This window comes from Anopheles gambiae, chromosome 2 (genome assembly GCF_943734735.2).
Source record: "Anopheles gambiae chromosome 2, idAnoGambNW_F1_1, whole genome shotgun sequence".
Taxonomy (NCBI): domain Eukaryota; kingdom Metazoa; phylum Arthropoda; class Insecta; order Diptera; family Culicidae; genus Anopheles; species Anopheles gambiae.
This window is the reverse complement of record NC_064601.1, coordinates 55,609,139-55,621,418: the sequence shown is the minus strand read 5'-3', so window position 1 is coordinate 55,621,418 and position 12,280 is coordinate 55,609,139. Positions and strand designations below refer to the sequence as shown.

Genomic DNA, 12,280 nt, shown 5'->3' with positions numbered 1-12,280 from the left:
TGCTACAAACGTGCGTTAGACTAACAACACCATCACCACCACCACCACCACCACCACCACTCTTCCGTACGGTTCGTCTGGATCTCCCGTGTTTTGGGAGATTGTATTTTGTACGCCTCTTTGCCTTTCGCCCAACCCCTCCCCCTCCCTTCCCCCCATATACACACACCCTGTATGGACCGCCATCGGCCACGATCATCATTAACGTTCGACAGCTGTTGCGCTGAACATTCAAGGCGCAACGCACACACTTTTATCCACCCATATGGTTGCGCGCGAGGAGAAATCACGAGGCGCAGACCGAACAAAAAAAAATCAATTCAATCTTGATAGTTTACTTCGGGTCAGTCATCGAAATTATGTGAGAGAGCATTTCTTTTTGGACTGGATTTGATTTGGTTATTGAAGGCTCTACGCTACACGGTGGGTACATTTATTTCTATTTAAATGTTTCTTTTTTAAATTAGCAGCTACAAACAAAAGAGCGTGCAAGAGCATTTAATCTTGTTAGTTTAGATATATAGCAGATCAACTGTTTTCTATTCCAACCTGAACCATGCTTCCACACTCCGTGACGGGCACCACCGGCACCGATCAGGCTATCAAGCTTCGCACAGCAAACAGTTCTGCACACAATAAATCATCTTCATGCAACAAGATACGATACTGGGCTAATGCTGGGTAGAGCGGCGCACCACACTTCTCTTGACGATGAAGAATGGTCTAGGTCTGGGAGCTGTACACAATCTGGCCACAAGCTAATTTTTATGCGGCAAAATTGATTCCTTGGGACGCTGTGCTTATTGCGTGATCGTGCCATCAGCGGCGGATGCATTTTTCTCGCCTTCGGTAGAAGAAGCGCGGTACACTTTAACCGCCGACTGATGGCTTTCGAAGCGATTGCTATGGTGATGGCATTCAAAGTTCGTGCTGCTGCTGCTGCAGCACTCCATCGCTGCTACATTGCTCAATCAATCGACAGCGAGCGGTGATTCATCACGGGCCTTCATTCTCCCCGGTTTACGTACCGATCGGCTCTGCTCTAGAATGAATCGGCGGTTGCTACGGCAACTGCTAGCGGGAAACCATCAAGATGATTCGACCTCGAAGGATTAAGCAGCTGCGGGGGTTCGCAAGATCAAACCTTCGCACGCAATAATTGCGACTGCAATTTCCAAATTTCGTTCAATAGAAAAATGGAGGCTACAGGAGGGTAGCTATTGCAGAGTGGGGTGATGAATTGGTTTGTTCGGTTTTATTTGTTTTTGCTCCCTTCCAATTCTACTTGCACACATCGGCTACAAGCGAACCGGAGAGCTGTAATGGAGAAGTGTGTACGCTTTGTTAATGACGCACAGCCGCCCGCGCAATGCTGCAGTGCGCGCGCGCGCTCGCGCGGTCCAAATAATTATGTCGGAAATTGAACAGAAAATAACGGTCATTATTTAATGGAGGCAAAGCAATCTTGCCTTTCGAGTAGCCATCCGCAGGTGGTGGCCGACGGTTGGCACTGAACAGTAAAGGTGTTGTAGAAATTGATTTTGTGCTTGTGGTTTTCCAGTTGCTTTCGAACAGGTTCATATTGCAGACGTCACTGCATTAAAACGAGATTCGATGTACTGTTTTTTTGTTGTTGGGGTGCTTTAAATAGGACACGAGCATATTTAAATTTAGGGAAAACATTATATTAAAAATAAAACCGAGGAACGAAAATAAATGTGTAGGACCAGTAATCACTCTTCACCTTTAATCCAACCTACTGATTACGGTCAAACACCCCCAGCCGGGCTGTGGTCAATAATGCGCTCCCGGAAACCTAGGACTGCACTTCCCGGTACCAGTTGAACGGCTCACTAGCGTTTTCCCAAGTTTTCCCTTTAGCAACGATCCTGGCGGTCCCGTACAGATCAATGGGTAAGATCACCCAGAAGAAGATGTTTCCGATGGAGGATCTCAGCTCGTGATCGCGATCTCGTGCTGGATTTTATTGTTGTTTTCACCCACCCGGGAACACCATCTAGCCCTCCTCCCCCCCTCCCCCCTTCACTACACGGTGCTGACACACTGCGATAGTGCATACAGGGTTTTTCAATTGAGTTTTGACTAGCGGCATACTTTTTTTTATTCGTCGCAATAGATTCTTGACTAGAATCCTCTACTTTTGATTGCGAGCAATGGATTATTGACTAGGAGCAATTGATTTCAGCAGGCCGCTGGCTGTCAGCTTAAGCGCGGTCCGTTTATGACACCCGGGTGACAGATCGATTTGAATAATAATATGATGGTCATATTAAAATTCATCTATTTATTATCTAGTACGGTATATGTGATTGTTTTATATGTTCCACAAAATAAATGCTAATTTATTTCATATGTTTTGAGTGCAATTGGTTAATTTAAAGAGAAAAATATTCATATAAAAAGCATTCAACGGTTGTGTTGAAATATGTAGTAGTCGACCCGTAGGCATGAACTGTTCATGTGTTGACTGGATGGCACCGCGGTAATCGCGCAATGTTTTCCACACTGCACCAGAGTCCGTGAATCAGCAGCAAATTACAAAACCGCGGATTAAAATATATTTATATACTTGTTACTGAATCGTCCTCGTTGTGCCAAAAGCGGTACATAGTTCTCTACAAGATACTTGGAATGTTCGCTCACTTACGATTACATGTTTTAGGTGGAATACAGTGTTTACAAATCGATTGCAGGTTAACAACACATTTTGAGGAAACGCACTGAAGCTACGTGTTTAATACAGGTACCGGTGCATATTTATACAGCTCTCAACCAAAAGAATGCCTTATTTATGTGTTTTTTTTTAACTTGCAGCAATTATGGAAGCACTCGATGCCACTCCACGTCGTCGTAACAAAACCACATCGGACGAGGACAGAAAACGAGTGATAACGGCCTACGAAAATGGTGTTGCCGGCAAGGATATTGCTTTAATGCTAAATCTACACCGAGCAACAGTGTATAGCATTATAAAGAAATTTCAAAAGACTTGGAACGTGGAAGCTGCGAAACGTGGAGGTAACCGTGCTAAACTGTTACCAGAGGAGGCAGTACAGAGCATCCGCACATGGATTGACGAGGACTGTACCGTCACATTAAAAGCATTAGCCGAGAAGGTCCACGAAAGGTACAGCGTGCGTGTAAGCACGTCTACTGCTTATGCCTTACTAAATAAAAGAGAAATCACAATGTTGCATATAGCATTATGCATTTCTATTTTCTTAGGGCAATCTACAGCCTATCTACAAATACCGGACGACATCGGACGTTGTGACTATCTTGAACGTGACGATGAAAATCGGCCTGCTATGATCCGACGCGACCTGGCCCAACGCGAATCTCTTGTCTGCGTTCCTAGGTTTTATTGGTTTCGTCTGCTGTTGTCCGGTACGAGTTTCTTGGCTGTGACACACGGAAAGATTCATCGGTCAAAGCGTCGAGGTATATCGAGCTTTTATCTTGTAATGGTAAAAACTGCCATCTGCGCTCATTTTCTGGGATGCTTTTGCGCCCTGAACACTTTTAAAAATTAAAACACTAGAGATAAATGCTGAAATGAAGATGATAAATAAATAGGATAACACAATTAAATAGTAAAACCAACATCTTTGGAGTTCATGCATTTTATATTTTGTAGTGGGTGACTTGTTTAATTCAAGGAGATAACGATTTTTAACTAATATGAAATCTATAATTCACTAAATAGTTCATCACATCTCGTTGCATCTTATCAGAATCACATGCTGTTCATCAATCTAAAACTATCTCAAATGAAACAAATGGAAAACTATTTACATACTACAATAATTCTTTTGGAAAACCAAAATTATCTAACTAACATTTACATAGTATTTATAATTCAAAACAAAACAAGAAGGAACGTAGAAGGAATTCAAATATTTTAAAAAATGAAGCGTAATTTAAGCCATCTGATAATTTCAATCTTCTATCACTTCACCTCGAAAACATCTAGCCAAATATGCAGTCATGTTACGAAAGTATCCTTCACAGTCCTGCGAAGTGATAAAAGTTGAACTATCTGCTATCGCTGCCATAAGCTCCTCTTCGTTCTGTGCATTAGAACGTTTTACAAGGTTTTTCCACTTACTGAACATGTTTTCGATCGGGTTAAGGAAAGGCGAGTAGGGAGGCAAATATAGGGGTTTGTCCTCTTCGTTGCCGATCGCTTCCTTAACCTCGATGCATTTGTGGAATGCCACGTTATCCATAATCATATAGGATTCATCAATCCCGCGTGTCCTCAATTTCTCTTTAAGTTGTAGAATGAATTGTTTGAACAATTCACGGTTAACAGCCCTGTTGTGTGAATGATAATGTACGATACCATTTTTATCCATAGCGCATATTATAGAAATATTTCGGGATCGTAATTGAGGTACGACGAGAGTTGGGATTGTTCCCTTCTGCGATCAGCCTTGCGATGTACGCATGCTAAGGTTAAAACCAACTTCGTCCAAGAATACAATTCCTGTGTTGGAATTTTCAACGGACAATTGATAGAACATCGTTGCATACGATTTCCTTTCTTCAATTGTGCTACTAGTATTCCTTCGTTCTGGCAAATTGTGTATTCTTTTAAAGGTATAATTAAAACCTTTAATTTGCCGTGCAATAGTAGACGTGCTTACACGCACGCTGTACCTTTCGTGGACCTTCTCGGCTAATGCTTTTAATGTGACGGTACAGTCCTCGTCAATCCATGTGCGGATGCTCTGTACTGCCTCCTCTGGTAACAGTTTAGCACGGTTACCTCCACGTTTCGCAGCTTCCACGTTCCAAGTCTTTTGAAATTTCTTTATAATGCTATACACTGTTGCTCGGTGTAGATTTAGCATTAAAGCAATATCCTTGCCGGCAACACCATTTTCGTAGGCCGTTATCACTCGTTTTCTGTCCTCGTCCGATGTGGTTTTGTTACGACGACGTGGAGTGGCATCGAGTGCTTCCATAATTGCTGCAAGTTAAAAAAAAACACATAAATAAGGCATTCTTTTGGTTGAGAGCTGTATAAATATGCACCGGTACCTGTATTAAACACGTAGCTTCAGTGCGTTTCCTCAAAATGTGTTGTTAACCTGCAATCGATTTGTAAACACTGTATTCCACCTAAAACATGTAATCGTAAGTGAGCGAACATTCCAAGTATCTTGTAGAGAACTATGTACCGCTTTTGGCACAACGAGGACGATTCAGTAACAAGTATATAAATATATTTTAATCCGCGGTTTTGTAATTTGCTGCTGATTCACGGACTCTGGTGCAGTGTGGAAAACATTGCGCGATTACCGCGGTGCCATCCAGTCAACACATGAACAGTTCATGCCTACGGGTCGACTACTACATATTTCAACACAACCGTTGAATGCTTTTTATATGAATATTTTTCTCTTTAAATTAACCAATTGCACTCAAAACATATGAAATAAATTAGCATTTATTTTGTGGAACATATAAAACAATCACATATACCGTACTAGATAATAAATAGATGAATTTTAATATGACCATCATATTATTATTCAAATCGATCTGTCACCCGGGTGTCATAAACGGACCGCGCTTAAGCTGACAGCCAGCGGCCTGCTGAAATCAATTGCTCCTAGTCAATAATCCATTGCTCGCAATCAAAAGTAGAGGATTCTAGTCAAGAATCTATTGCGACGAATAAAAAAAAGTATGCCGCTAGTCAAAACTCAATTGAAAAACCCTGTAAATATGCCATAAATATTGCCCAGATGATACGTGCGATCGCGCAAGCAAGGGACACTGGAGGAACTGGATGTCAAGGTGGCGGACGCGGTCGGTTTCGTCGATACTAACTAATTCATTCCCAATTCCTGCTCCACGCCGATGTAATATGTTAATTAATAGTTTGTGAAGGCACGGGATCGACAGAGACACCGGCGAAGATGGAAGTCATCGTCGTCGTCGTTGGCGTCGTCGTAGTCGGTGGTTGTGTTTTTTTCTCGCGTGAGTGTCGATAAATTTATGGTGCATGAATCGACCGCAACTGGCGGGATGGGCAGGGACGAGCTCGACTAGAGCTATAAAAGAGGCTTCTTGAACAAAAAAAAAACAAGTAAAAGAAGCGAATGCTGCTCCATCACAGCGTGAGTGTTTGCAACAGTGCAATAGTGATGTGGGGGAAAAAAAGTCTCCGCAGCGGCCTGCAACGATTGCCCACCGTGTGCCAACGCAACGCGGGCGCGAGATCCCTGCAGTGTCAGCAGCGGCGGCCCCCGTATGTCGTCTGCATTCGTTTTCTCTTCACGCAGTTCTACCCGGGGCCCGGCATGCCCGGTTGGGTTCTGGTTGTGGCGATGTTGGAGGACGTAGGTTTTACGGCAGCTCTTCGGCCGTACCGAACATAAAGCGAAATAAACAAGATGATTATTTTTAATAACAGTACCTTCAGCTAACCGTGCGCTTCATTTAAATGTAATTTACTCCTTTTGCACACATTCTGTTGGCCGTCGGCCAAATGGGGGTTTGACGCTGGTGGCGTGGACACGACCGTTTTTGCGAACCGGGACGAGGATGGCGAGGTGGCATGCATTTCGCCTCCGGAATCAAATGCGAGCGATGCAACCGTTGCACGAATTGCAGCCCGATAGCTTTACCCAAAAATGGATAATAACAGCGATTGGCAGGCACTGTGGGCCGGTAAAAACGCAGTTCACAGCATGCAATACATGCAATGGGGTGTGTAGAAAACGGGGCAGTAATGAACGCGATGATAAAGCCAGAAACTAACCGTAGTTTGCAGATTTGCAGGTAAAAAGGCAAAAATGAGGCAGCGAAATGCATGCGTCTGCATCTTGGGGGCTGGGGTGTAATTGAGGCTTATGAGAGCTGGCAGAAATTGATAACGATTATGACCGTTTGCACCCTTCCACATGCGCATCGTGTCTGCAGGTGACAGTAGTGTACAAGTCCCTCCTTCCCCGCCGTGAATGGTTGGCAGCTTTAATTGTGAGGTTTTGTTCGTCTTTAATTATGAGTGTGTGTGTGAGACACGCCATAGAATTGATTGTTTCTTTTTCGGATCATGCTCATCAGCTGTCCGATTTGATGACGCTGGTGGAAAAGATTTTTCACTGCTACTGCCTGATTTACGACACCTTTTTACCGACATCACACTTGCGTAGCGGGGGCAAGTTGCATCAAAAACATGGAAGAAAAACCCGCACTCAGTGCACTCCAAGGTTCTCAAAAGGCTGAATAAGAAAAACAAATATGGGCAAACGTGTAAGCGGCATCAACAATGTTGCGATCCCAGCAAAACTCTACACGCAGCACTTGTGATCCCACTGCCGGTAAAGTGGTTTTAGTTTAACATTGATATGCATAAACGAAAATAACATCGATCTTTTACCTGAATGCACTCCAACCAGTCGTCACTTTGCAAGCCTTTTGTGGGTGATGTTATTGAGGTGCAGTAAAATGAGAGTTTGTGCACTGTCTTCCTTTACGTGGAGGACAACAAACTGCTTGTCCAGATGGTTGCAAAACTGCCACATAAAAACATCAAACAGTATCGGGGATGGAAGTACATTCTCTGGTGCTGGGTTAGCTTTCCCATAGTGTAACCAAGCTGGTTGCAGTTTCACACAGAGGGACCGTGAGCATGAACAACAAACGAACAGCTAACCCGTCTTCAGAGTCATAGCGATATTGAATAGACAAATGTAGCCCAAAACGAACAGCACAGACACAACAGACGACACCTTTCTAAACGTGGTGATCGTCCAAACCACTGTCATCCTTTCTCTTTCTCTTAGCTTTCCTTTCCTTTAAAGAATGAATTCCGAGCGTCCACATATGTGGAGCCTTCTACCGCTTGAACTATGAACCATAATTGACCCACTTTTTGAAGCACCACGAACGGTAGGCCCCCAAACAACTCAGTCGGCTGATCGTATAGAAGGTATCCGGCAACACCGTTAGCTCCGAGGCTGGTGAATGTGCACAATCATGACCAAACGGTGCGGTTCGTTACAGCGCATGAAGCGAGTGTTTGAGCGCTGCAGCACCTTGAGCTGCTCTGCATTCAACCACCACCAGCAGCAACAGCACGTCTTCAAAAGACCTCCAAACGCCCATTGCAGTGTGGATGTGGATGTGCAGGAACCTATCGAAAGCTATATCGTAGCCAGCGACATCGCATCTCGTTCACTCGAAGAAGCACACCAACATGTTTAGCCAAACGGTACAGCGGGTTAGTTTGGCTTTTGTTGACTCTCAAAATATGATCATGTCACCCTGATCGTCAAACCGAACAGCTTTTGTTTCCCATTTCGTACAATCATATGTTGGGTATGATGAACGATAAGTCGATCTACGGTCATGCCAGTGAACAACCTGTGCTGTATAAAACTGCAGAGGAATCTGCAATTGTATGAACTAGTGCGGAAAAACGTTGGCCAAATCGATTGGGCCTGGCATCAGCTACGGATTATCAGTGTGATCTCGACGACGAACGTGAAAAGAGGGCCATGGAACATGGAAACTGCCTGTGGCACGCTGGTGCCACGATATCGGTGACGCCGGCAAAGCACGTCCCATACCACCCTACTTCCTCAAATCGAGCGATCGTGTTCAAACGTGCAGCCGATGCACTTTGGCGAAAGCATGCAGCATGAATATGTTTGAGCGTTCGCGTCCGCTACCAACTCGGTTCCCTTCCTTGGCTTAAGTGAGACACAGGCCAAAAGCGTGACACACCGGGACACAAAGAAAGAACGGCCAGCAAATGGAGGCAATAGAAACCGAATGGCAGGCAATTGCAGTAATTGTTGCGATCTTGCGCTGTCCAGCGCGTCTTGGGAAAGCTGGTCGCAAGATCATAACCATCCGATAGGATCCTGGAAAACCGAAACCATTATGCGCGATGGAGGCTTTAGGCGACCTGAATCCGCTATCCGCTCTTGACTCTTCTCGTTCAGGAACCGTCTTCTAATATGTATTACGGCTGAAGGCGCTGGCAGGTCATAGGGCCAAACGAAGGAATAGAAACACCGACGCTCATTTTGCTGTTTGCGGGTGGCGTGGCACCAAAACGTCGTCGTCGTCGTTGTCGTCGTCGTCGCAGTTGTTCCCGGATCCATTCCCCGCTGACGCTGTGTCAGCGGGGACAGAAAAATGAGTGCCCGTTTTTTTGAAAACATTATTATTACCTAGGCACGACTTTTCGTTTCGCGGACGGTCGAACGATGACTCCCGCTCCGGCTCCAGATACGTGCCACTTGAGCACCCCTCCTTCTGCGAACATCATCTCGGCCGCTCTCGTCGAATTATTGTGTTCGTTCATCCGCCCGCCCCGATCGCCATGATGGCGCGACGATCCGGCACGTCAGACTAGCGCACTGATATCCACGGGCAGATACTGTGGTTGAACGGCATGGGATCATCCACCTCTCTTTAGGAAACAGGCCGCTAAACCATCGCTCCCAGGTAAGCAGGCAGACAGTGCGGTGGGGCTAGGTTTGCGTCTTGAAAGCGGGAACATTCCTCGGCTTAGATCCCCTCATATTTCTTCTTTTTGTGTGTGATTTTGTCTATGATTTCCGCGACCAATCGGTGATGATGGATAAGACCACCGTAACCCTACCCGAACTGTGAAGTTTTCTCAATGATATCAAAAACGGTGCCCCATGTCACGATCGAGAAAGAAAGAGGACTACACGAAAATATGGAAGCGTAGATGGCGCAAACGTATGTTCCTGCTGCTCTTCACAATGATTGGAGCAGAGGCTCCCAAAACGATCGCGAGACAACGATCGCGATAAAAATCTTATGACCGTAATGCGTCGGCTAATATATAAGGATTGTGGCAAACAGTCTCGTCAGTTATCGGAATACATACAAACTGGTCTGCACGTCAACATTTATTGGTCAACGATCCGTAGTGGATCTAAGCTTGGGCTGCTGCATATATCTGATCCTAACGGTTTGCATACCTAGCTGCTTGAACGCATCATTTTAATTTATTTGGTAAAAAAAATACTCCAACCCCATCAACAACCAGTATGCGTGTTACTTGAACAATAGAAAACACATGATACAATAAAACATTTTTTATATCTCTCAATTTTGCAGACACAAAACACAACACAGCACAATCCAGACGATAGAATGTAATACGCACGCTCGGCAGAATTTTTTTTTGCGACGTCGTAATGGAACTCGACCCATTTAACTTTCCTGCCCGTAATTAATGCTGTGGACCAGCACTCGTTAAAAAGTGAGAGTGCGCCAGCATCAGCTCCGATAATGAGCGATTGCATTACTCTTGGAACGATTGCCCTGTCACAGCATCCAGTTTCACGATCGATGGGTCCGCGATGGCGGTGATGCAAGCCCGATGGCAGCGAGGAGAAGCCGTTTTCTCCAAGACACAATTAATTACTGTTACTTGTTGGTTGTGGAGGGGTGCCACGTCCATCGAAGAACTGGCAGTTGACATCGTTCACGATGTCGTTTTCGCATGCACTTCATCGCGATCCATCACGCGGAGGTAAGGTGTGGCCGTGTTTACCACCAACAATGCAAACACGACGATTTCCAAGGAAAATGTTACGCTTGATCGTACGTAACGCAATCGCAAATGAAAACGAGTTGAAACGGAGTAGTTGAGAATGCGAACTGGTACGCTTGTAGTACCACCACCACCCCCCACCCGGATGTGTACCATTCCGTTCGGAGTGTGCGGATACCACGTAAAGCTTTCGCCAGCCCCATTGTACAGAGCGATTGTGGAACTGTGAACGAATGTGGGGTAATCAAGTCGTTAATGATTCGATAATGATGAATTATCTTAATGAAATTGATTTCCGCTCGATGCAGCCGTGCCCGCTGCTGGGCAACTGCTGGCCAACGCAGCGGCTTCTCCTTCCTATCGAACAACCAGATCTTGAAGCGAGTAAGAGGGGGAAATTCAGAGCAGACCATAGCAGCAGTGCAAAAACTGCTGTGAAAAATAAATCAAACCGGACATGGACCGGCTAGGCTGTGGATAGCGGTTGAATCCGACGAACGAGTTGCTGTCTGAAAGAGAGGACAGGGCTATGCAAGGTGACGGAAGAAATAGGGTGAGTTTATCGATCGATTGGTTGGCTTGATTGATCAAGCGAAGGTCAGAAGGCCAGCGCCTCATCGCATGCTGGCATCAGTGAGAGTTGCCGACCTACATTTCGCACGATTGGTTTTTTGGAAATGGTCCACAAGTCTAGGATAGGTAACATCATTCTACGATTGATTAACCACCAACTTGCACAAAATCAGTAAACATCATTAGGAAGTCTTTGGAACCGTGACCCAAATGACCGGCCATACTCTCGTTGAAATTGCTGTTGCTTTTATTAGTTCATTGATGTAGAGAGAAAGTAATCAACATTTCACCAACCTGCGGGGATAATATAGACCGGGGGCGTTAAACACAGGTAAATAATAATGAACTACTCGACGGATCAATGCGCGATGGCCATGGCGTAACGACCGAGCCAATCCTTGGTACTGTAGGACGGTGGTCCGTTGGGAATCGATCCCGGCGGGCTTTGTGAAACTGTCGAACAGACCGTCAGGCTGTTCACTTCCTCTCTTACTAAATAATGGTTTTACTCAACAACACTTCATTCGCGAATGAACTGGAGTCACTAGAGCACCACATATTAAGATTGAGGATAAAATTTGACGATAAATAGATCATCGAAAATGTAATGTCGAATGTTTTTGATCATCATTGGCAAAAGTAGCTAATTCTTATTTCAAAACTAATTTACACAACCATTTGCAGTACTTACTAACGGGTCCAAATTGAGTCAAGTCTCGTGGTGATCACTATTTGTTGAAATCTCAAGTCACTCGCAAAGTTTCCCTTCTTTGTTGATCATTTCGCGACAGGCATTCAGGATCATAAATCAAACTAACAAACATTTTTAGTCTTCATTAATTTTCTTCCCTTGTTATTGCTACCGTATCATGTAAAAAAAGAAACAAAGTAGAGCAACATGAGGTTCAAACTCAGGATGACGAGAGGTACTGGTAGTGTTGATCTGAATGTTGTAGATAATAATGATGGCGCTCATGATGACGTAAATACACTGAAAACTGTTCCAATTTTGCTTGCTTTCGTTCAGCAAGCATGCTTTTCTAACAATTACCGTGCGAAACGCGTTCGGCAGGCGAAAACGGTGAGCAGCGAAAAGGAGAACATTTCTAATTGGTAAATTTTCCAATC

The 12,280-nt window shown here is 44.7% G+C and overlaps 1 protein-coding gene across 4 annotated transcripts in view; it reads right to left on the bottom strand.

Moving 5' to 3' along the window:
• LOC1274675 (uncharacterized) overlaps positions 1–12,280 on the bottom strand; it is a 35,204-nt gene that overhangs the window by 6,058 nt on the left and 16,866 nt on the right. The gene's annotated exons all lie outside the window — the stretch shown is intronic.